Source organism: Schistocerca gregaria, chromosome 2 (assembly GCF_023897955.1).
Source record: "Schistocerca gregaria isolate iqSchGreg1 chromosome 2, iqSchGreg1.2, whole genome shotgun sequence".
NCBI lineage: Eukaryota > Metazoa > Arthropoda > Insecta > Orthoptera > Acrididae > Schistocerca > Schistocerca gregaria.
In genome coordinates this window covers 418,963,194-418,990,915 of record NC_064921.1, presented here as the reverse complement: position 1 = coordinate 418,990,915, position 27,722 = coordinate 418,963,194, and positions in this window count along the sequence as shown.

Here is a 27,722-nt window from a genome sequence, read left to right as displayed (position 1 = left end):
GCTGGCAGCTCACATCCAACTGAGCAATGCTACGCGCTGTTAACATCCAGCTGCCCAACACTACAATGGCAGACAACAATTCAAACTAACCACAGACTGCACACTTCACAGCTAGTGATTTTCATACAGAGCGCTACGTGGCGTTACCAATAAGAAAACCTAAACAGCCTACTTACATAGCCCCCAAGCTCCCCACAAAAAAATTTAGAAATTGTTTTGGGTAGTGGCCAATTCAGATTTGAATCATTTTTTCATAATTACAGTAACAAAGAAATGAAATGCAGACACTGATCGATACAATGTTGGTCAAAAGCTAAAATTTTCTCACAGTCCATAAAGACAGTCCTGATCATTCATCACAGTAAAATAGCAGTGTTTTTCTCAAAGACTGAGCAATAAAAGAAAATGCACACGGAAGTAGAGCATTTCCATACAGTCTTGAAGAAGTAGTGTTGTCCTTCCAACGGAAAGACAGTGCTGACTCTCAACATGCAGACGGTAATGGGCCACAACAGAGCAATCCCACCGCAGAGTCAGTCGAAGTTTTAAGAATATTGGTAGGTAGGTCATCACAGAACAGATCACTGCAGTCTTGTTAGAGATTACGGTATTGGTGGGCCACCAGAGGTGCAGACCCACTGCAGTCCTTGTAGAAATAATGGTATTGGTGAGTCATCAAACGTGTAGACTCACTGTAGTCCTTGTAGAGATGGCTAGCAGCCATCTGTTGCGACTGTGCGGGTGCACAATCACCATCGAAGAGTCTTGTGGAGAATATAGCAAGTCCATAAACCACCACTAGTGCACTAAGAAAATTTCTGCATTGTCCTTAGAACCAGCAATGCTGTTATCCAGTCCTTTGCTGAATTATTAACACACCAGAGAAGCAAGGCGCGTCAGAGCGGGGAGCAGTACACATATTGTAGAAAAAAAGCAGTACACATATTGTAGAAAAATTATACATAACTGTAATTAAACTGACACACAATATTTTTAGCGCAACGCAATCTGACTTTCAAAAATCCCTACAAAAGAATGGCCCTGACTAACACTACCCTATACCTTTCACAAATCACTTACCTCACCAAAAATCTTCTTTACTCAAACTATTGAAATACAGCGAGCGCCACTACTGCCAGCTAAATAAAAGATTCAAAATATGGAAGGCACTAACTATTGATAGGCATAGTTAGCGAATGAAATACACTCCTGGAAATGGAAAAAAGAACACATTGACACCTGTGTGTCAGACCCACCATACTTGCTCCGGACACTGCGAGAGGGCTGTACAAGCAATGATCACACGCACGGCACAGCGGACACACCAGGAACCGCGGTGTTGGCCGTCGAATGGCGCTAGATGCGCAGCATTTGTGCACCGCCGCCGTCAGTGTCAGCCAGTTTGCCGTGGCATACGGAGCTCCATCGCAGTCTTTAACACTGGTAGCATGCCACGACAGCGTGGACGTGATCCTTATGTGCAGTTGACGGACATTGAGCGAGGGCGTATAGTGGGCATACGGGAGGCCGGGTGGACGTACCGCCGAATTGCTCAACACGTGGGGCGTGAGGTCTCCACAGTACATCGATGTTGTCGCCAGTGGTCGGCGGAAGGTGCACGTGCCCGTCGACCTGGGACCGGACCGCAGCGACGCACGGATGCACGCCAAGACCGTAGGATCCTACGCAGTGCCGTAGGGGACCGCACCGCCACTTCCCAGCAAATTAGGGACACTGTTGCTCCTGGGGTATCGGCGAGGACCATTCGCAACCGTCTCCATGAAGCTGAGCTACGGTCACGCACACCGTTCGGCCGTCTTCCGCTCACGCCCCAACATCGTGCCGTCCGCCTCCAGTGGTGTTGCGACAGGCGTGAATGGAGGGACGAATGGAGACGTGTCGTCTTCAGCGATGAGAGTCGCTTCTGCCTTGGTGCCAATGATGGTCGTATGCGTGTTTGGCGCCGTGCAGGTGAGCGCCACAATCAGGACTGCATACGACCGATGCACACAGGGCCAACACCCGGCATCATGGTGTGGGGAGCGATCTCCTACACTGGCAGTACACCTCTGGTGATCGTCGAGGGGACACTGAATAGTGCACGGTACATCCAAACCCATCGTTCTACCATTCCTAGACCGGCAAGGGAACTTGCTGTTCCAACAGGACAATGCATGTCCGCATGTATCCCGTGCCACCCAACGTGCTCTAGAAGGTGTAAGTCAACTACCCTGGCCAGCAAGATCTCCGGATCTGTCCCCCATTGAGCATGTTTGGGACTGGATGAAGCGTCGTCTCACGTGGTCTGCACGTCCAGCACGAACGCTGGTCCAACTGAGGCGCCAGGTGGCAATGGCATGGCAAGCCGTTCCACAGGACTACATCCAGCATCTCTACGATCGTCTCCATGGGAGAATAGCAGCCTGCATTGCTGCGAAAGGTGTATATACACTGTACTAGTGCCGACATTGTGCATGCTCTGTTGCCTGTGTCTATGTGCCTGTGGTTCTGTCAGTGTTATCATGTGATGTATCTGACCCCAGGAATGTGTCAATAAAGTTTCCCCTTCCTGGGACAATGAATTCACGGTGTTCTTATTTCAATTTCCAGGAGTGTATTTTAATAGAGAACAAACAATGTATTTACCTTAATAGTCATAATGTATATAGCAGTTCATGACATCCATTCTTACGAATTTCAAAACTCCGCCATCTTCCTCCCCACATCCATCACTGCTGGCGACTCACCTCCAAATGAGCAATGGTACGCGCTGTTAACATCCAGCTGCCCAACACTACAGTGGCAGACAACAATGCAAACTAGCCACAGACTGCACACTTCACAGCTAGTGATTTTTATACAGAACGCTACGTGGCGTTACCAATAAGAAAACCTAAACAGCCTACTTACAATTGTTAGAAAAGGTAATAGAATTAACAGCGGATAATAGAGAACTGCGTGGACTGGTAGAATCGCAAGTTTTACTGCTCCTTTTTCTAGTAAGGCAACCGCGGATGTGCAGACCTTTGTGAGAGAACTCATAAATGTGGTTGAGATGCAGGTTGGTCAGTTAAGGAATAATTGAATGTAGCAAAACTGAGACTAACAGAGGAAGCTAAAACTTGTGTAGACAGAAGCTCTTAAGGGAGTCACAACATCCGAAGAATTTAAAAAATAGTTAATTCAGAGATATATGAAACTAAGTAGTGCCAGAAGCTATAGGGCACAATTACGATTAATAACTAAGAAATACAGGGTGTTACAAAAAGGTACGGCCCAACCTTTCAGGAAAAATTCCTCACACACAAAGAAAGAAAATATGTTATGTGGACATGCTAGAGCTCATTTTATTACTTTCCTTCAAATCACATTACTCATGGAATGGAAACACACAGCAACAGAACGTACCAGCGTGACTTGAAACACTTTGTTACAGGAAATGTTCAAAATGTCCTCCGTTAGCGAGGAGACATGCATCCACCCTCCGTCGCATGGAATCCCTGATGCGCTCATGCAGCCCTGGAGAATGGCATATTGTATCACAGCTGTCCACAATACGAGCACGAAGAGTCTCTACATTTGGTACCGGGGTTGCGTAGACAAGAGCTTTCAAATGCCCCCATAAATGAAAGTCAAGAGGGTTGAGGTCAGGAGAGCTTGGAGGCCATAGAATTGCTCCGGCTCTACCAATCCATCGGTCACCGAATCTGTTGTTGAGAAGCGTACGAACACTTCGACTGAAATGTGCAGGAGCTCTGTTGTGTATGAACCACATGTTGTGTCGTACTCGTAAAGGCACATGTTCTAGCAGCACAGGTAGAGTATCCCGTATGAAATCGTGATAACGTGCTCCAGTGAGCGTAGGTGGAAGAACATTAGGCCCAATCAAGACATCACCTACAATGCCTGCCCAAACGTTCACATAAAATTTGTGTTGACGACGTGATTGCACAATTGCGTGCAGATTCTCGTCAGCCCACACATGTTGATTGTGAAAATTTACAATTTGATCACATTGGAATAAAGCCTCATCCGTAAAGAGAACATTTGGACTGAAATGAGAATTGACACATTGTTGGATCAACCATTCGCAGAAGTGTACCCGTGGAGGCCAATCAGCTGCTGATAGTGCCTGCACACGCTGTACATGGTACGGAAACAACTGGTTCTCCCGTAGGACTCTCCATACAGTGACGTGGTCAACGTTACCTTGTACAGCAACAACTTCTCTGACGCTGACACTAGGATTATCGTCAACTGCACGAACAATTACCTCGTCCATTGCAGGTGTCCTCGTCGCTCTCGGTCTTCCCCAGTCGCGAGTCATAGGCTGGAATGTTCCGTGCTCCCTAAGACGCTGATCAATTGCTTCGAACGTGTTCCTGTCGGGACACCTTCGTTCTGGAAATCTGTCTCGATACAAACGTGCCGCGCCACGGCTATTGCCCCGTGCTAATCCATACATCAATAGGGCGTCTGCCAACTCCGAATTTGTAAACATCGCACTGATTGCAAAACCACGTTCGTGATGAACACTAACCTGTTGATGCTAGGTACTAATGTGCTTGATGCTAGTACTGTAGAGCAATGAGTCGCATGTCAACACAAGCACCGAAGTCAACATTACCTTCCTTCAATTAGGCCAACTGGCGGTGAATCGAGGAAGTACAGGACATACTGACGAAACTAAAATGAGCTCTAACATGGAAATTAAGCGTTTCCGGACACATGTCCACATAAAATCTTTTCTTTATTTGTGTGTGAGGAATGTTTCCTGACAGTTTGGCCGTACCTTTTTGTAACACACTGTATATGGAACTGTGTGTAGAGGACAAGGGATTATTTTAAGGAAATATGGTGTGAAATTGTGATTTAGTGTGTCTCAGTGGGCGGTAGACGTTGGACGAAGGCTGGCCGTCGCGTTATGCAGGTGACACAGTTTTGCAACAAGCGTCGGTATGTGTGTACGTCTGTGGCAGCCATCAACAGCCAGAACGCTGCATTAGCAGAATTATACAGGCGTGGGCCGCGTGTGACGTGGTTGCGTTAGCCAACTCGTCGAGAACATTCTAATAAACACAGCGCCGCCTAACCGGCAGATTCAGCAACGGTCTGCACTATTTAAGGGCATCAGAGGTGGGCATCAGCATCAGTTTGACCGATTGGGCGTTCGATCGCTGTTACGTCGTCGTCATCAGTGATGTTGTCCCCAACGACCGGCCGTCGGAGGACGTTGCCCGCTGCTGCACCGGCGACTCCCGGCGTCGTCACGAGCCGAAGCGTCTGCAGGAGGCGAGCTGGGCTGGTCCTCGTGCTGCTAACCTCCTACTGCCTGCGCAGCCGCTGACCGAGCACGGCGTCGCGTTCCCCGTGCTGCGCGCATCAGAACGTCTCCACCACAACATGAGCGGTGGTGCTGAGGTACCTGATAAAGTATTGGAAGAACCAACAATTAAGAGGAAGATTGCTAAAAGCAGCCACCTTCTTCTACCCAGCCACGCACTACAACCCCGACCACATCACCCCCTCCGGTCATCCTATTACAAGTGGTGTCAGTCGGGCAACCTGCGCATCACACAGTCCTGTAGCAATTGGTGACAGTAGTGGTCTTCTCCTTGGATTTGGAGGAAATTGCGGCTCGCAATCGACGTAGATATGTGGCACCTGACAACGGCAACAATGGATCAGAAACTCCTGCAACATGACAAGTAAGTGCCAAATTTTCGTTTGGTGGTTTGTCTGAACCTGTAGCATAGTCTGTCCTCTATTCCTGTTGTTCTTTCTGGGGTTACTGTGGTCTTGATTCGATAGCTGGTAGTGATGTAGCAGTCTGTGTCCGCTGAGGTGGCTGTTCAGCAGCTACTTGAGCGAGTGTTGGAATTGGAGATAGAGCTTGCTCGGTCTAAAGAAGCGAGCAAGAAACGGTTTCCTCTTAATTCTTGACACTAACACTGCGTTTTATGTCACCCCTTTCTCGGGAAAAGCTGCAGAGGATGTTATGATTTTTTTTTGAAAACCTTAGCATGGCCGCTAAATTGGGAAATTGGGGTGCAGAAACACTTTTGCGTGTGGCTAAGTTGAAAGTAACTGGGGATGCCAGAGCGTACCTTGCATGCCATGAAGAATTAAGGGATGCTCGGACATTTAAAGTATTCTAAAAAGGGTTGCTAGAAAGATATTGGAGGAAAAATACGTCTAGATATTATCGGGAACAATTGAATAAAATTTATCAAATGAATGGGGAATCAGTAGCAGCTTTTGTAGATCGAATTCGAAAAATTAATGTTAATATCTATGAGCTAATGGGTTCCAATAGGGTTAATGAAGCCATTCTACAGAAAGCTGAGCAGAGGGCACTAGACTAATTTTTGCAAGGAAACCACCCACAAGATTAGGATGGAATTCACTAAGACTCTCAATGAGGCAGTCGGAATCGTTGTGGTGTTAGAGGAAGTTGAAGCAGTAACAAAGACACGGGACAGGAAAGCAGTGTTTAATGCAGAAATAAAATGATTCAGATGTGGTCGGATGGGACACATTAGACGCGATTGAAAGGAAGTGCAGTGCAGGAAATGCAGACGTTTGGGTCATCGGGAGCGTAATTGCAATGGGTCCTGGCAGAAACATGATAGGAAACCGCAAGGTGGGCCTCAGTTAAACAGGGCAGGGTGTGGTGTGTCCACTGTGCAACACCCCCGGTAAGGATTAATGCTGGTGCAGAATCAGTGGCAGATTTTTTTCTGACCGGCTTGGTGAGGGGCAGACTGTGTAGATTTTTGGTTCAAATGGCTCTGAGCACTATGGGACTTAACTTCTGATGTCATCAGTCCCCTAGAACTTACAACTACTCACACCTAACTAACCTACAGACATAACACACGCCCATGCCCGAGGCAGGATTCGAACCTGCGACCACAGCAGTCGCGCGGTTCCAGACTGTAAGGCCTAGAACTGCTCAGCCACTCCAGCCAACTGCAAATTTTTATTGGATACCGGATGTCACGTATCTGTGGCGAGTAGAAATGTACTCGGTAAAGTATAATTAAAACCACCATGCTGGGCGTTAAGTAGCGTGGGTGGGGGGGACAGGTGAAGTCACTCGGATCAGCGGTGTTAAACTTCCAAGTGGAAATGAGGAACTTCCAGGTGAAGGTAGAAGTTCTTAGAGTTGTTGGCAGCAGCTATGATGTCATTTTCGGATTGGATTTCCTGGTTGCGCATCAAGAAAAAGTTAACCTGGGACGATGTACAGTAGAACTGCATGGAATACAGTTTCGCCTAAGTTCGGTGGTCGAATAACCATTACTGTTACAAGGAACCGCTCAGACATTGGGTGGGCCACCTAAACAGTGTGCAAGTTCCCTCAGGGTTAACTCGTGGGATACAATACCGAAGAGTGGGGAAAATAATCTGGGCAGATGTTGGAGCTAGTGTGCAAGTAAATTCGTTGTGTGTCGTTGAACCTTTGTCTGAGAATGAAGTGCTGGATAAAATGAAGTGTTTTACGGGCCATAGCGTGTCCTACGTACAGGAGATAGAAGGAAAAAGGTTGTGGCTTTCAGTATTGATGCTCCAGCAACCTTCCAATGGTTACTAGAGAGCATCTTACGAGGGGTGAAACCTAATCAGTGTATGGTATATTTGGACGACATTTGTTTTCTCGTGCAAGAACATGTGCGCTGTTTGCGCGAAGTTTTCAATCATCTGAAAGCAGCGCGGTTAACTCTTCATATTGAAAAATGTCATTTTTTTTTTTGCAAGAAGTCCGTTATTTAGGTCATATTATAGGACAGGAAGGTGTCCGCACGGATCCAAAACTTGTAGAGGTGGTAATGAATTTTCGGACACAAAAGTAAAAGCGTTGCAGTCATATTTAGGTCTTGCTAATTTTTACAGGAGGTATATTCTAAAATTAGCGGAAATTGCAAGGCCCCTCACGCAGTTTTTGAAGAAGGGAGCAAAATTTTATTGGTCAGCAGAATGCGAAGAGGCTTTTCAAAAGTTAAAAAATTTGTTAACATCTAGTTCGGTTTTGGCTTTTCCAGATTTTAGTAAACATTTTGTATTATCTTGTGACTCCAGCAGTTTTGCTTTGGGTATTGTATTATCTCAGGAAATAGATGGGCAGTAACACCTGATAGCATATGCTTCCAGACAGCTAAACAATGCAGAAAAAAATTACTCAACAACGAAGAAGGAGTTATTAGCATTAATTTTCGTCATAACCTATTTCCGGTGTTATTTGTGTGGATGACGTTTCAAGGTGATTACTGACCATGCAGCACCTTAAGTGGTTGTTAGGGCTTAAAGACCCAATGAGTAGATTAACTAAGTGGGCTTTGTGTCTTAGTGAGTAGGATTTTGAAGTGATTCATTGACTGGGTAAATCGCACGGAAACGCAGATGGTCTCAGTCGTAAAGTATGCGCCATGGAACGCACAGGAAAAAATGAGAACGAATGGGTGGAGGCACAAACCGCTGACACAGATTGTCAACGATTGACGTCACAGCGACAGTTTGGCGTGGAAGACGGGATATTGTACCATAAAACTAGGAACGGTCCACGCAAAGTCGTATGCAGTATTAGTAATTTTCGCCTCACAAACATTAATATACGCTCAATAATAAATGCGTGATGGTCTAAAGTTATCGAACAATTGTAAAGTAAAAGAAATGAACCATCGCATACCAGCGACAGAGTCTATTATTCATTATTTTTGTGAAAATATTGAGTGAATATGCTAATTGTTATTTTTTCCAATCAGAAAACATGTAGTTTCTTTTAACTGATTACGAAAAGACAGCATCAAGAGGACATTTTGAATGTTATGTATAAAGTACACTCCTGGAAATGGAACAAAGAACACATTGACACCGGTGTGTCAGACCCACCATTCTTGCTCCGGACACTGCGAGAGGGCTGTACAAGCAATGATCACACGCACGGCACAGCGGACACACCTGGAACCGCGGTGTTGGCCGTCGAATGGCGCTAGCTGCGCAGCATTTGTGCACCGCCGCCGTCAGTGTCAGCCAGTTTGCCGTGGCATACGGAGCTCCATCGCAGTCTTTAACACTGGTAGCATGCCGCGACAGCGTGGACGTGAACCGAATGTGCAGTTGACGGACTTTGAGCGAGGGCGTATAGTGGGCATGCGGGAGGCCGGGTGGACGTACCGCCGAATTGCTCAACACGTGGGGCGTGAGGTCTCCACAGTACATCGATGTTGTCGCCAATGGTCGGCGGAAGGTGCACGTGCCCGTCGACCTGTGACCGGACCGCAGCGACGCACGGATGCACGCCAAGACCGTAGGATCCTACGCAGTGCCGTAGGGGACCGCACCGCCACTTCCCAGCAAATTAGGGACACTGTTGCTCCTGGGGTATCGGCGAGGACCATTCGCAACCGTCTCCATGAAGCTGGGCTACGGTCCCGCACACCGTTCGGCCGTCTTCCGCTCACGCCCCAACATCGTGCAGCCCACCTCCAGTGGTGTCGCGACAGGCGTGAATGGAGGGACGAATGGAGACGAGTCGTCTTCAGCGATGAGAGTCGCTTCTGCCTTGGTGCCAATGATGGTCGTATGCGTGTTTGGCGCCGTGCAGGTGAGCGCCACAATCAGGACTGCATATGACCGAGGTACACAGGGCCAACACCCGGCATCATGGTGTGGGGAGCGATCTCCTACACTGGCCGTACACCTCTGGTGATCGTCGAGGGGACACTGAATAGTGCACGGTACATCCAAACCGTCATCGAACCCATCGTTCTACCATTCCTAGACCGGCAAGGGAACTTGCTGTTCCAACAGGACAATGCATGTCCGTATGTATCCCGTGCCACCCAACGTGCTCTAGAAGGTGTAAGTCAACTACCCTGGCCAGCAATATCTCCGGATCTGTCCCACATTGAGCATGTTTGGGACTGGATGAAGCGTCGTTTCACGCGGTCTGCACGTCTAGCACGAACGCTGGTCCAACTGAGGCGCTAGGTGGAAATGGCATGGCAAGCCGTTCCACAGGACTACATCCAGCATCTCTACGATCGTCTCCATGGGAGAATAGCAGCCTGCATTGCTTGAAAGGTGGATATACACTGTACTAGTGCCGATATTGTGCATGCTCTGTTGCCTGTGTCTATGTGTCTGTGGTTCTGTCAGTGTGATTATGTGATTTATCTGACCCCAGGAATGTGTCAATAAAGTTTCCCCTTCCTGGGACAATGAATGCACGGTGTTCTTATTTCAATTTCCAGGAGTGTATTTAACCACAATGGTCATCTATTATAATTTAATATGAAATGGTATGTAGCATTAAAAAAACGCTTGTTAAAGATAAGTGTGCTTATTTTAGTAAATTAACCTTGATGATTTCCATCTCCTTATTTACCTGAAGGATAATTATTTTGTGTTACTTCATCACCAGAAATTAAGATCATGCTGATGGGCCGAACGCAACAGGACGCAGAAGGAACATTATCGTTTTCCTATTATTTCTGAACCAACTTTTCGGTGTAGTGTTGCATTTCTTTTAAAGTCTATAAATCTTCTGGTCCATTAGTGTTGTTTTGGGTATGACTACATCGCGACTATAAAAATGCACAGGAATGATAATTTTTCTTCCGAACGATCTCAAATATATATCAATATGCTGCTCTTATTCAGGTATTTAATGCTCAACGTATGTTACTATAATAGTGTAATCAATCCCTGATTCTGTTGCCAAGTGGCCCACCAAAATATTCACTTTGTCGACATTAAAAAAAGTAACAATTCTTTTTATTTTCGTCCCCCAAGAGCAACGCTACACTTGGCGCCTGAACAGGGACTTGATCAAAAATCATTTCATGTATGTGTTTAAAAATTTTTCAGTGCTTGTTCTATTAATTGTTTCATTTTTTCATGTGGATTCAATTCAACCGAGAAAGAGAAGTGGGAAAACCTTTTAATTATTTAAGAAGAACGATTGATGAAATTACCAAAAAAAGCGAGTATCCAGCCGCGTCACCATCAAGACAGCCATAGTAAGTGAAATTTCTATACGCAGTAGCCTTTCGTAGTGATGTTGCATCTTTCGAGTTGAACAGAACGTAAACCTGTCTTTCGTTGCCTTGAAACAGCTTTATTTCAATTTGTCCATAGTCCATTCTTATGTAGTTAAATTCAGTGAAAGTGTACCATTGTTGTCAGTGCATAAAAAAAATTACGATATGGCGGATAATTAGGCTCAAAACTGGTAAAACGTGTGATATTTCGTTTGTTTGTAATTAGTAAGAACCATCTTGTCTTCTTGGCGTACATAAACGTCAGTTGTTACCCAGAGTTAAAATTTCATCTTAGGTCCCAGTAAGCCATAGCACTACGTCACAGACAAACGACTGACGGCAGTGACAAACAATATCTGTAGCATTTTGACGTTTGACAAATAATTCATGAACATGGCTGACGGTAAACAGCGGATACAAACAAAAGCAGACGACAGCGGTGATGCGAATGGACCTCACTATCCATTACGATCACGCGCGATAGGTAGACGAGCGGAGGCAGAAGCAGCCTCGACCGAAGTTTTAGAAGCTGGTCCTAGTGTGCGAACTATTCCCGCTTTTGAAAAAAATTACTTGGCCGCAATGGTCGAAGCAATAATGGAACGAAAGTTCGAAAGTCAAAGACAGAGAGAAGCGCAAAGACAGGAACGTGAAAAGCAGGAAAAATTAGATGAAAAGGCCCGCGAAGAAAAAGAGAAGGCCGAAAGACGGCATAATAAAAGTCAGGTCCTTACAAATCTGTGCAATTCAATAAAAGGAGACATAAATTCAGTAAAAGCAGAAATAAATTCAGTAAAAACAGATATAAATTCTGTAAAAACAGACATAAATTCAGTAAAAACAGATCTGCAAACGGAAATAAATGACCTAAATACACGGTTAAATTCGGTAAAGGCCGAACTAAAGGCAGATATAACAGCTGATTTCAATACCCTGTTGGGTAATGTCCAAAGCCAAATCAGTAGTCAGATCACGACCATGAGGCTAGAAATTGACACACAAGTAGAGTCAAAAATAGAGGTTATTTCAAAACGGTAAGGTGAAAAAATCGAGCCAGCCAAGGGAGATATAAATTCAAAAGTGATGGAATATCAAAAACAAGCTGCGACCTTAAAAGAAGATTATACTGCAATCCCTGATGAGGTCAAAGGAGTTAAAACCGGAGTAGACACGACTGAGAATGCTGTTGTTGATCTTTCGAAACAGATTGAGACTCTTAATGTAGAGGATCAAATAAAGAATACTGTTAAGGCACATGCTGAAGCATTGTCCGACCACTACCAAGAGTGGATTAAAAACAAAGACAGATTCATAGAAAACAAGGTCAAGAATGAACTCAGGGAAACTGTCCAAAACGTGATCTTTGAAATATTGGCAGCCCCTGGAAAAAGGAAAAACAGGAGACACGGTGATGTCAGAATTAAGCCACATAAGACGAACGTTAGCTCAAGATCTACCTGAATGACGCCAACAGATAGTTGATGAAGTTTGTACACTAAAATGTCAAGTTGAAAATACCCCACCTCCCGTGTCAGGAGAGTGGAATAATTCACCACGATGTAATGAACAACAGCAGGTACATTACCGTTCACCATTTGATAACGCTCAAACTCATAGTTCTATAGAAGCACAATTTAACCAGAGTAGCAGCCCACCCATTTTTGTCAGTTTGATGCAGGTGGAAAGCGTGATCAAACATCGTGTATTTCCGACCTTTCACCCACAGAACTGAGAGATTCATCCTATAGTGTTCCTCCAAAATTTTTCAGGAATTTTCCCGAATAGCTGGAGTGACCGCCAGCGAATTCAATTCGTTACTGGATTTATCGTAGGCGATGCTGCCTTATGGAGAACCGAAATGGTCGACTCTTGTAACAGTTACAAAGAGTTTGAACAGATGTTTTTAGCTGAATTCTGGAGTTCTGGTGTGCAGCAGCGCCTGAGGAAAGAGTTTTACAACACCGAAGTGTTTAACAGTAAGCGCGGTAGTTTGAGAAGATATTTTGAAAAGTATTTAGCGAAAATCAAGTTCTGGGATTCGCCGATCACCGCCAGAGACGTTATTGTTGTTGTTGTCTTCAGTCCTGAGACTGGTTTGATGCAGCTCTCCATGCTACTCTATCCTGTGCAAGTTGCTTCATCTCCCAGTACCTACTGCAACCTACATCCTTCTGAATCTGCTTAGTGTACTCATCTCTCGGTCTCCCTCTACGATTTTTACCCTCCACGCTGCCCTCCAATGCTAAATTTGTGATCCCTTGATGCCTCAAAACATGTCCTACCAACCGGTCCCTTCTTCTAGTCAAGTTGTGCCACAAACTTATCTTCTCCCCAATCCTATTCAATACCTCCTCATTAGTTACGTGATCTACCCATCTAATCTTCAGCATTCTTCTGTAGCACCACATTTCGAAAGCTTCTATTCCCTTCTTGTCCAAACTAGTTATCGTCCATGTTTCACTTCCATACATGGCTACACTCCAAACAAATACTTTCAGAAACGACTTCCTGATACATAAATCTATATTCGATGTTAACAAATTTCTCTTCTTCAGAAACGCTTTCCTTGCCATTGCCAGTCTACATTTTATATCCTCTCTACTTCGACCATCATCAGTTATTTTACTTCCTAAATAGCAAAACTCCTTTACTACTTTAAGTGTCTCATTTCCTAATCTAATTCCCTCAGCATCACCCGATTTAATTTGACTACATTCCATTATCCTCGTTTTGCTTTTGTTAATGTTCATCTTATATCCTCCTTTCAAGACACTGTCCATTCCGTTCAACTGCTCTTCCAAGTCCTTTGCCGTCTCTGACAGAATTACAATGTCATCGGCGAACCTCGAAGTTTTTACTTCGTCTCCATGAATTTTAATACCTACTCCAAATTTTTCTTTTGTTTCCTTTACTGCTTGCTCAATATACAGATTGAATAACATAGGGGATAGGCTACAACCCTGTCTCACTCCTTTCCCAACCACTGCTTCCCTTTCATGCCCCTCGACTCTTATGACTGCCATCTGGTTTCTGTACAAATTATAAATAGCCTTTCGCTCCCTTTATTTTACCCCTGCCACCTTTAGAATTTGAAAAAGAGTATTCCAGTCAACATTGTCAAAAGCTTTCTCTAAGTCTACAAATGCTAGAAACGTAGGTTTGCCTTTTCTTAATCTTTCTTCTAAGATAAGTCGTAAGGTCAGTATTGCCTCACGTGTTCCAACATTTCGACGGAATCCAAACTGATCCTCCCCGAGGTCTGCATCTACCAGTTTTTCCATTCGTCTGTAAAGAATTCGCGTTAGTATTTTGCAGCCGTGGCTTATTAAACTGATAGTTCGGTAATTTTCACATCTGTCAGCACCTGCTTTCTTTGGGATTGGAATTATTATATTCTTCTTGAAGTCTGAGGGTATTTCGCCTGTCTCATACATCTTGCTCACCAGCTGGTAGAGTTTTGTCAGGACTGGTTGTCCCAAGGCCGTCAGTAGTTCTAATGGAATGTTGTCTACTCCCGGGGCCTTGTTTCGACTCAGGTCTTTCAGTGCTCTGTCAAACTCTTCACGCAGTATCGTATCTCCCATTTCGTCTTCATCTACATCCTCTTCCATTTCCATAATATTGTCCTCAAGTACATCGCCCTTGTATAAACCTTCTATATACTCCTTCCACCTTTCTGCCTTCCCTTCTTTGCTTAGAACTGGGTTGTCATCTGAGCTCTTGATATTCATACACGTGGTTCTCCTTTCTCCAAAGGTCTCTTTAATTTTCCTGTAGGCAGTATCTATTTTACCCCTAGTGAGATAAGCTTCTACATCCTTACATTTGTCCTCTAGGCATCCCTGTTTAGCCATTTTGCACTTCCTGTCGATCTCATTTTTGAGACGTTTGTATTCCTTTTTGCCTGCTTCATTTACTGCATTTTTATATTTTCTCCTTTCATCAATTAAATTCAATATTTTTTCTGTTACCCAAGGATTTCTAGCAGCCCTCGTCTTTGTACCTACTTTATCCTCTGCTGCCTTCACTACTACATCCCTCAGAGCTACCCATTCTTCTTCTACTGTATTTCTTTCCCCTATTCCTGTCAATTGTTCCCTTATGCTCTCCCTGAAACTCTGTACAACCTCTGGTTCTTTTAGTTTATCCAGGTCCCATCTCCTTAATTTCCCACATTTTTGCAGTTTCTTCAGTTTTAATCTACAGGTCATAACCAATAGATTGTGGTCAGAGTCCACATCTGACTCTGGAAATGTCTTACAACTTAAAACTTGGTTCCTAAATCTCTGTCTTACCATTATATAATCTACCTGATACCTTTTAGTATCTCCAGGGTTCTTCCACGTATACAACCTTCTTTCATGATTCTTAAACCAAGTGTTAGCTATGATTAAGTTGTGCTCTGTGCAAAATTCTACTAGGCGGCTTCCTCTTTCATTTCTTAGCCCCAGTCCATATTCTCCTATTATGTTTCCTTCTCTCCCTTTTCCTACACTCGAATTCCAGTCACCCATTACTATTAAATTTTCGTCTCCCTTCACTATCTGAATAATTTCTTTTATTTCATCGTACATTTCTTCAATTTCTTCATCATCTGCAGAGCTAGTTGGCATATAAACTTGTACTACTGTAGTAGGTGTGGGCTTCGTATCTATCTTGGCCACAATAATGCGTTCACTATGCTGTTTGTAGTAGCTTACCCGCATTCCTATTTTCCTATTCATTATTAAACCTACTCCTGCATTACCCCTATTTGATTTTGTGTTTATAACCCTGTAGTCACCTGACCAGAAGTCTTGTTCCTCCTGCCACCGAACTTCACTAATTCCCACTATATCTAACTTTAACCTATCCATTTCCCTTTTTAAATTTTCTAACCTACCTGCCCGATTAAGGGATCTGACATTCCACGCTCCGATCCGTAGAACGCCAGTTTTCTTTCTCCTGATAACGACATCCTCCTGAGTAGTCCCCGCCCGGAGATCCGAATGGGGGACTATTTTACCTCCGGAATATTTTACCCAAGAGGATGCCATCATCATTTAATCATACAGTAAAGCTGCATGTCCTCGGGAAAAATTACGGCTGTAGTTTCCCCTTGCTTTCAGCCGTTCGCAGTACCAGCACAGCAAGGCCGTTTTGGTTAATGTTGCAAGGCCAGATCAGTCAATCATCCAGACTGTTGCCCCTGCAACTACTGAAAAGGCTTCTGCCCCTCTTCAGGAACCACACGTTTGTCTGGCCTCTCAACAGATACCCCTCCGTTGTGGTTGCACCTACGGTACGGCCATCTGTATCGCTGAGGCACGCAAGCCTCCCCACCAACGGCAAGGTCCATGGTTCATGGGGGTAGGGAGACGTTATTATGATTCCAAAAACTAAGCTACCGATTACGATCAGAGAAAAGTTAGTAAACGTGTCTGAGGACGATACGGGCACTTTCCTATCTGTGTTAGACTCGTTAGATCTGATTTACGAGGACGCTAGAGTTGATGTTGGCAACGCCCACTTCAGTGCAGGCGGCCAGCACAATACGGAGTACGCAGGCAACAATGGTGGCCGAGCGAAAGCGCGTCACAGCGACGGCCAGTACCAACCCCACAATGATTTCAAAAATAAACACACTACGTACTCCAACAGTAAATACAAAAATAAGTACAATAACGGCCAGAGATACAATCCAATATATAATTCGTCATCACCTTAGTACGGAAATGCACTTTATAATACACAGCCCCAGCAATATGGAAACACGCAACTGATCAACGGTAATTATCAAAACGATCAGTCTTACGATTCAAATCGTCAGTGGAAAGGAAATAAATGACATAATCAAGGTGGAGACCAACGTACACCTTTCAGTAACGGTTAAAATCAACACAAGCCACAGCAAAATACCATTCAGCCACAAAATATACACTTCATGCAACAAGCGAACGGACCTTCGGGAAGTCTGAAGCCTAAACGCCCGCATAATATGCAAATTTATTATACGCAAGCGAATACGCCAGGACAACAAGATCCATTTCCAACCGAGTTCGTACTACAAAACCAACACCAGTTCCAGACGGAAGAAACTTTAAGAAATATTAATTAGCAGGAAAGTAAGCGTCGATCGGAAAATTAAAAGCAGCACCTTTGAGCCTCCTAGAGGATGCTGCATGTTTGAATGGGGGCACCCTGTCCCTTAGTCCACACGAAATTAAAGCAATTAGTTATGACAAAGTGACAAACTTACGGGATGATCAAGTAGCAGACACTGAGACGAAACACAATGATGACGTATGGGACGAACAAGTTCAAGCTTCCATAAGAGTATCAATTGCCAACATACCAGTAACAGCCATTGCCGATACGGGAGATAATATAATGTCTTATCTTTATGTTTATTTAAGCAAATATCCTCTGTATGCAAAGTTTTATCACTTCAAATTCAAGGTTGCACCGTTTCGGGAGCAATTGGTCCACTAACACGACGTGTAAATCTTCAGACTCAGCTTCAAATCCAGATACAGTCTATTTCAGTAACGTGCATTTTTCTTATTGTTAAAAACCTATCATTGCCATGTATCCTGAGTAAGGAATTCTTGAGGCAGACGAAAGCTAAAATTGAGATCGAGTGTGGAATCTGTACTCCAGTAGCGAGCCAGCAACAAGTAACTGTAAATTTGTTAAGAAGTAAGGTGAAGACAAACTTCGGGGTGCTTCAAATAGCAGTACGACCATGGACTAAAAGACAACAGTACCGTCAGACAGAAGACATGACAGATCTTGAAAGTGTTAATGACGATAGGTACAAAAACCTAATTCCGGGTCAGAATGAATTATACGGTAAAGCTAGTGAGTCCACTGAATTATCCAAACAACAGAAGAATGAGCATTGCAATTTGTTAACAGATTACGGTCAACTATTTTCTAAGAAACCTGGACTAATAAAAGGCTTTGAATACCGAATGGATGTCCTGCCACATTCAACCTACTGTAGAACAAACTATTCCATTCCATATGCGAGACGCGAAGCTGTCAGGTGCGAGATCAGGAAAACGTTACACTGGAATGCGATAGAAGTATCTCATTCACCTTATTCGAGTCCTTTATTGTCTGTACTAAAATTAGATGGTAGCGTAAGGCTAGTCCTAGATGCAAGATCAATCAATAAAATTATAGTACTCATAAGAACGAGGCCAGAGGCTCTTGAAGAGCATCTGCAGAAGTTTCATGGAGTTAAGTATTTGTGCACCCTTGATTTGAAAAGCAGTTACTGGCAAGTAAAACTTGCACAGGAGACTAGGAAGTACACTGCGTTTATATTTGCAGGTAGATCTTACCATTTCAAAGTTGTAACGTTTGGACTAAATGTGAGTTCCGGAATTTTCATTTCTGCCCTTGACTATGTACTAGGTCCCGAACTTTTAGATGAGGTAACAGTCTATGTGGATGACGTTCTTGTAGCATCGAAAAATTGGGAAGATCATGTGGCCCTTCTGCAAAAGGTATTTCAACGATTCAGAGAGTATGGTGTTACAGCAAATCTTAAGAAATCCAAGTTTGGAAAAAGTGAAATTAAGTTTGTAGGACACATCATCACCCCTGAAGGAATTAAACCTGACCCGGAAAATTGTCTGCTACCCCTGTTACAAAAAGGCAACTGAAAGGATTTATCGGTCTTACGTCATTTTTCAGACATTTTGTTCCCAATCAGGTATTGAACAATCCCGCTCTTCACAACCTTTTAAAAAAGAATTCACATTGGGATTGGACGCCGGAATGCCAAGACGGATTTCAGAAAATTAAAGACAGTCTGGTTAACAGTAACATTCTCCATCATCCTCAGATGGATAAGGAATTTTCGATTACTGCAGACGCTTCCTTTGTGGGTATCGGCGCTTGTCTTTTCCAGATTCCATTAGTAAATAGACACGAGCAAATCCTAGTGATTAGCTTTGCGAGTCGAGTGTTATCTGAGTGTGAAAGGTCTTATTCGGTTACGGAGTTGGAGGCATCCGCCGTAATATGGACTTTTAGGCGATTTAACTATTATATCTATGGAAGAAAAATTAAAGTCTATTCAGACCATCAAGCCTTATCATTCCTCCTTTCATGCAAGTTGCAACATCCCCGTCTTACTCGATGGTGCTTATTCCTGCAGGAATATGACTTTGACATTATATATACACTCCTGGAAATTGAAATAAAAACACCGTGAATTCATTGTCCCAGGAAGGGGAAACTTTATTGACACATTCCTGGGGTCAGATAAATCACATGATCACACTGACGGAACCACAGGCACATAGACACAGGCCACAGATCATGCACAATGTCGGCACTAGTACAGTGTATATCCACCTTTCGCAGCAATGCAGGCTGATATTCTCCCATGGAGACGATCGTAGAGAAGCTGGATGTAGTCCTGTGGAACGGCTTGCCATGCCATTTCCACCTGGCGCCTCAGTTGGACCAGCGTTCGTGCTGGACATGCAGACCGCGTGAAACGACGCTTCATCCAGTCCCAAACATGCTCAATGGGGGACAAATCCGGAGATCTTGCTGGCCAGGGTAGTTGACTTACACCTTCTAGAGCACGTTGGGTGGCATGGGATACATGCGGACGTGCATTATCCTGTTGGAACAGCACGTTCCCTTGCCGGTCTAGGAATGGTAGAACGATGGGTTCGATGACGGTTTGGATGTACCATGCACTATTCAGTATCCCCTCGACGATCACCAGAGGTGTACAGTCAGTGTAGGAGATCTCTCCCCACACCATTATGCCGGGTGTTGGCCCTGTGTGCCTCGGTCATATGCAGTCCTGATTGTGGCGCTCACCTGCACGGCGCCAAACATGCATACGACCATCATTGGCACCAAGGCAGAAGCGACTCTCATCGCTGAAGTCGACACGTCTCCATTCGTCCCTCCATTCACGCCTGTCGCGACACCACTGGAGGTGGGCTGCACGATGTTGGGGCGTGAGCGGAAGACGGCCTAACGGTGTGCGGGACCGTAGCCCAGCTTCATGGAGACGGTTGCGAATGGTCCTCGCCGATACCCCAGGAGAAACAGTGTCCCTAATTTGCTGAGAAGTGGCGGTGCGGTCCCCTACGGCACTGCGTAGGATCCTACGGTCTTGGCGTGCATCCGTGCGTCGCTGCGGTCCGGTCCCAGGTCTACGGGCTCGTGCACCTTCCGCCGACCACTGGCGACAACATCGATGTACTGTGGAGACCTCACGCCCCACGTGTTGAGCAATTCGGCGGTATGTCCACCCGGCCTCCCGCATGCCCACTATACGCCCTCGCTCAAACTCTGTCAACTGCACATACGGTTCACGTCCACGCTGTCGCGGCATGCTACCAGTGTTAAAGACTGCGATGGAGCTCCGTATGCCACGGCAAACTGTCTCACACTGATGGCGGCGGTGCACAAATGCTACGCAGCTAGCGCCATTCGACGGCCAACACCGCGGTTCCTGGTGTGTCCGCTGTGCCGTGCGTGTGATGATTGCTTGTACAGCCCTCTCGGAGTGTCCGGAGAAAGTATGGTGGGTCTGACACACCGGTGTCAATGTGTCCTTTTTTCCATATCCAGGAGTGTATAAAAGGTAAAGATATAGCAAACGCACTTTCTCGCTCACCTGAGGGCTTACCTGAAACCAGCGAACTGGTGGAACAAATGTCTAATTATAAAGTTTTGTTAATGAAAGATCCAATTCACAGAATGTATTTTCTTCAGTTACGTAGGCAGATTCAGATTCTTCAAAATACAGATCCAAAATGGGAAAAGGTTAGACAAATTCTTCATGAAAATCCAGCCCACAAGTTGTCCAAGTTTTATAAAGTTCATAACCAAGTCCTATATCATAAGACGTCTGAGTCATCTGAGAGGTGGTGTGTTTGCATCCCTCGAAATTTCACTGAACATCTTCTGTGGTACACTCACATTTCACGGGGTCACTACAGACCAGAAAAATGTAAAAGGAAAATCTCGACTTACTGTTATGTTCCGAATCTACATCAGAGAATCCATAAATTATTGAGAAACTGTGTCATCTGCCAAAAGGCAAAATCCTTAAACATTTCCATTTCAATCCCACTAAATCCAATAATTGCTGAAAGGCCAAACCAGCTTCTTAGTATTGATTTGGCAGGTCCACTAACTGCCGGTAGGGGAGGCGCTAAATGCTTAGTAGCAATCCTGGACAATTTTTCTAAGCACATAAGGCTGTACGCAGTGAAATCTTCTTGTGGAAATCCGATAATTCGTCGCATTGAAAATGATTATTTCCCACGATTAGGGGTTCCAGAGTCAATCTTGTCCGATAATGCTTCAAATTTCAAATCACGCCCGTGGCGTTCATGTCTTGCTGGCCATGGAATCAACAAATTTTGATATCCTTGTTTCAACCGCAATCGAATCCGATCGAAAGAATCTTCAAATAATTTAACCGACTTATAAGAACGTACATTCCGAAGCAATCTAAGTGGGTAGATTTCGAAACACCTTTCGAACAGATTGTAAATCACCTTCCTCATCTGTCGATCGGATTCACGCTACATGAGTTAACGTCAAGATCAAAAGAAAGGAATGAATGGATAGACCCCCTTTCAAAATTACAAGACAACGAATTGGACCTAGACGAAGAAATCAGGCAACCTCTCATATCATTGACAACGTATGCTAATCTCCGAAAAAAGGCATTTGATATGAAGGTAAACAGAGTTATCGATTTCATAGAAGGAGGAAAGGTATTAGTGAGGACTCACTTTAAACCATCCCTACTGTTAAAGAAGAATCGTAAGTGGCAACACATTTATGAAGGTCCATTTGTGATAATGAGCAAACCACACATTGGTAGCTATTTGTTATCTGACCCTGCCACGAATAAAAACAAAGGATAGTTCCACCATCATGATTTAAGAAAAATTTTAGCGCCAGGAATTAAGTTAATTTAAGCTGTAAGAAAATTCTAATGTATTGGAGATCAGGATTAACCAATGAGTGACAAGAACGAAACTGAACTAACTACGGACGTCAACCGGTGCTAAAAGGAAACCTCATGTATTAAAACAAGTCTCTGGAAAATAAAACACAGAATACATTGTAAACAAGTATTTATATAAATAATCTTTATGTAAACAGGAGGAAATGTCCTAGAGGCGATTTTCAGTTTTAGTTATAAGTTATTATGTAATAAAAATGATGTACTTTAGAGGTATTAATTAGTCCTGAGGTACTAAAAGAAGGAAAGAGGAAGGAGCGAATAATGCATTTCTCTCGCTAAACAGTAATTTTAAAATGAGCTGGAAGGAGCGAATAATGCACTACTCTCGGTAAAGAGTAATATGAAGATGATGATTATATGTGCTTAGTATTAGTAAGTGAAATTTAACCGAGGACAAATTAATGACCTGTTTTAAAAGGAAATACTTAAACGTCCAGACAAAAGAGGAAAGTTGTGTGAAAAGATTCGATTCCATGAGGTTATTCCCTATTTTCAAATGTGACGTAAATAAGGCACCACCTGTTAGCGCAAAACAGTCGGTAGATGTAACTTGTAAGTTCCAGTACAGTGCAGTGCCAACGATAAAATAACATCTCTTTGAAGTTAACAGATACCTAGGATTAAGCATGAACAGACTGATAACGCAGTGCAATTGTTCTAAAAAGACCTGACGTTCACCTTAAGTAAAAGCCTGCTGGAATAAAAAAGGAAGTTTATTATGTAACGCAAAGTAAGATGAGTCCAGACTATGAACAAGCTGAGTAAAAGAACATATGAGTAACATGGTTTATTATGGCAACTTCACGGTACTATTGAGCATTAGCGATACTGCAAATTCACAAGCTAGCAGCAAATAGAATGAGAATCTCGCCCAAGCTTCACAGGTCGCGACACCAGCAAACAACACTCTAGTGAGAGGCTTATATATACAAATGATAATTAATACCCAAATGCGTAATGTATAAAATTGACTTAGTCTAAGAAATGAGCAAAGAGTAGTAAGCAAGCTACAGCAAGATATTAGATATGCATGCATGAAGTGATAGATTTTATTTTAAGCGCGTACTGCAATATTTATTGTTTTCTCTGTGATTATGGGATTATTGAACCCCTTTCATATGTGCAAATCCTTTAAGATCCTTGATCCTATCCTCTCCCCAGGATCAACTTGTAAAGATGCACGTGTTGCTTGGGAAGTGAGGCATTACGTGTAAAAATGAGTAGGTTCACGACGCGCATATTGCTTTTGTAATGGGCAATGTAAATTAAATTTTCGACCTGGTTGAGGAGTAATTTAAATTCTGTCGACGATCAGCCAGTAGGCCCACTTTTTCCCACTTTTCTTTTTCGACTGTTTGTATTTCTACACGAAATCCAGAGGCGGATTTGATATTTTCAAATCTGTCCTCGAACTTTCTTTAAAGACAAACACACACGAGAGAAACATTGACATAAATGAAGCTCCCCTCACAAGTCACTAAATAAGAAGAGCATTAAAGAAAATGTATTGAGCCTACGAAATGAATAAGCAAGTGTGATAAAGATTACTATGAATGAAATTAATTTGTAAAGGAGATTGGAATGAATTTGGTCAAAGAAAAAGGACTTATAATAACTTACCTATGACAGTAGGCATGAATAAAAAAAAGGCTAATTAAGAAACAATTCTTCTGAATCAATGTGGTCAATTAGATTATTTATCGATTTAAATGAACTCTTTTAAATATTAGTATGTAAATCAACTTGTAAACACCGTGTGATGTTATGAAGCGGGAATTTCTTTTAATACACCGTTCATGCAGACGTTCACCACAGTGCAAAAGAAGTTTTAAAGTTCGACGATTTTCAGTGGCAGTATTCTACTGCACCATATGTGTGAAAAATTCATTGATGTGTGCAGTGTGTAATAATCAGTGTCATTCCACACATACAGTTGCAGCGGTAGCTATCACTTACCTGTGAATCCGTAATTGGATAGTAGACAGGAAGTGGTGTGAGGCAGTTTCGGTGGCAGAAGCTCCCTCCAGCAATCTAAAAACCACAAAGCCACGATCCGCCGAACAAAAGCGACGCACGGCATCTCAAACGCGAAATCAACGCTCCGCAACAAAGCTGCGCTCACGTGCGCGCGCACAGACTGAATTTCAAGATTGCTCGCAACAGTGGAGGCGGACCGCCACCATGTGACGAAATAATGTAAACGTTCAACCGCCAACAGCAGTTGCTGTGCGTATATTCTGTTGTAAAAACATTCACATCCAATACTGAAAACCTTCTGAGAGACTCTAAGATAGAGAAGTTAGCGTAATTAGTATAATGACAGATTGTACGCAGAGATAAGTCACAAGGTCACCTCTGAACACTGTTGAAACGTAACCTTTAACGAGAGGTCACGATACGAATGAAAATAAGCACACTAAAATACGTCAAAGGATCCGATCCTTCCTATATCCCATCCCACATGTATATAAAATTAGTTTTGTAAGCTATTCTAATATAAGATATTTCATCTGTTTCTTATGTGCAGTAATTCAGAGAGCCACACTCGAGCCCTGAAAGTGAAAGATGTGGACTTCCTTGTCGAAGCCATCACCTGTGGCCGCTCTACAATCCAAGTCTATCATAAATAGTGTATGTGCGACGAAAACAAATGTATATGTAAGTGCGACAATGGACAAGGCAATCAGTCGACAAGACGATGACAATATAATGAATACGGTCAAAACAGAAAGTTGTGTACCAGTCGTCATAGTCAAATTACTTTTGCAACCATGAAAAGTGAAGTGTGACTCTATTTCCTTATAAATTTTGTAAATTTGTGTACTTATAGCCTTAATTTTAAGAATCATCAAGAAAGACTGAAGCCATGCAAACACTGATAGGAACACAGAACAAATTCACAATGATCCACCGTCACTAATTACAAATTCAAACGTTAATTCTCTTATTATGGAGTGAATGTGAAATGAAACTTTTAATAACCTGTATGTTACACCCGAAAATTACAAATATTCCAATGGGCATGAGGATGAAAGTAATACCTTCGGTATTCCTTCCCCCCTCATGGGAGGCAGTGCAATATTAGTAATTTTCGCCTCACAATCATTAATATAGGCTCAATAGTAAATGCGTGATGGCCTAAAGTTATCGAACAATTGTAAAGTAAAAGAAATGAACCATCACATAGCAGCGACAGAGTCTATTATTCTTTATCTTTGCCGTTCTTGGGCGGTACCTCTAAATCTTTATGTACATGTATCGATTAATAGTATAAAAAAGAATTCTGTTGTTTGAAGACGAATGAGCCTTTGGCGCCTCACCTTTTACTGTTTGTATTCTATGAAAGTAGACGTGGACTTGCTGCGTTCCACAACTGTATTTTATATTTTATATGAAAATATTGAGTGAATATGGTAATTGTTATTTTTTCCAATCATAAAACATGTAGTTTCTTGTAACTGATAACGAAAAGACAGCATCAAGAGGTCATTTTGACTGTTATGTATAAAGTATTTAACCAAAATGGTCGTCTATTGTAATTTAATATGAAAAGGTACATAGCTTTAAAAAAAACGCTTGTTAAAGATAAGTGTGCTTATTTTAGTAAATTAACCTTGATGATTTCCATCTCCTTATTTACCTGAGGGATAATTATTTTCTGTTACTTCATCAGCAGAAATTACAATCACGCTGATGGGCCGAATGCAGCATGAGGCAGAAGGAACATTATCGTTTTCCTATTATTTCTGAACCAACGTTTTTGTGTAGTGTTGCATTTATTTTATAGTCTATAAATCTTCTGCTCCCTTAGCGTTGTTCCAGGTATGGCTACATCACGACTATAAAAATGAACAGAAATGATAATGTTTCTTCTGAACGATCTCAAATATATATCAATATGCTGGTCTTATTCAGGTATTTAATGCTCAACGTATGTTATTATAATAGTATAATCAATCCCTGATTCTGTTGCCAAGTGGCCCACCAAATTTTTCACTTTTTCAACATAAAAAACAATTCATTTTATTTTCGTCTCCAAGAGCAACGCTATACGTACCAGGAAAATTGCGAAGCTATATTTTAAGGCAGGCACATGATTCAATGTTTTCTGGTCATTCGGGTCGAAGAACAATAGACAGGATGGTAGCACAGAATTATTGGTGGTCAACATGTAGGCAAGATGTCGATCAGTACCTACAGTATTGCATAGCGTGTGCTCAATTGGCAGAATTGATTCATCAAAAAATTGTGTTGGAATGACAACCGGAAGTAGATAGGCCTTTTCAGTTACTTGGGTTAGATATTGGGACCATTTGTGCAAACACCACGGGTAATCACTATGTTTCAACAACAATAGACCATTTTTCGCTCTATGTGTCTATGACAGCTATTCCATACCAGCGAGTCGAAACTGTGGCTCATGCCATGGTACATCAATCGATATTGAAGTTCAGAACACCTGAAAGTATAATTACAGATCAAGGGACAAACTTTATGTCGTTTTCAGTATAGAGAAATACTCGACCGAGACTTGTACTAGATAAGCTTGAGGAGGTACTATGCACTAACGAAGTGACATGTAGTTGTCAGTGGACACAAGGTCCCTGAGTCTGCCTACATTGTCGAACTGTGTCACCAGAGGAAAATTTGACTTCTGGTGTGTTTGTCAGTGGATTTGAAGTCCCTGAGTCTGCTTACACCGTCAATTAACTGATGCTGGAATATTAGTGTGGTTGTCAGTGGATATGAAGTCTCTGAGTCTGCTGCACTTAAAACTTTTGACCAGAGAGAACTGCGAGCATAAAAACATAAAATATCATGTAGTCAGACCACTACTGATTACTGTCATGGAAACGTAAGTGCCCAAACGCAGAAAATAAAATATTATTTTTTGCTCGTTATTAGGTTACGTTAGCTTATTGAAGATTATTCAATGCTTAAGTAGTTACTGTTACACATGCGTTAAGACTTATATGATCTTTTTTATCTACTTATGTATGAAACTTGTTATATTCCTAGGATAGCAACATTTTCGTAATATTTTTGTAAAAGAAGCCATGTTTTCTCCTTTCTAATCAATTAGGCAAGCAACATTTCTGCCATTTTGTATAAAATTTTAACATTTTTCTCTTGCCTATATGCCATACAAGAAAATCTTAGTCGTTTTGTAACAAAAAAAAAAGGAAAGACAGAAAATGACTTAGATGCTAAGCAAGAATTACCTTCAGTCATTGGATAGAAATTGTAAAATTTTAAAATTTTTTCGTCGGTTTGTAATAAAATTACTTTTTGTTCCTTGCCGAAATGTTAGGCAACAATCACCCAGCAAATTTTCAAAAATGAGGTTGGGGGTTATGAGAGTTGGCAGTACTCTCTTACGATGTAAAGGTTGGCTACAGCGTGCATACGCAAGCTCTCGAATCTAAGATATTGATGTCACGCTTCGAAGTGCACGGATTAACTAGTGGCAGTTTTGAAGCCAGTATAGGAGCCTGCCTGCTGTGGTGCGCACGTGTTTTGGGCGAGGGGTCGTTGCCGAACTGCCGTACTGCTGCGTCCGCCAGCAGCGACACAGGATTTGGTAGTGAGTTGACATTTTTTATAAATTTCAGCGTGATTATTAATTTAAAGAAAAGGGTTTGTGTATGTAACGGTAATTTTGATAATGTTAG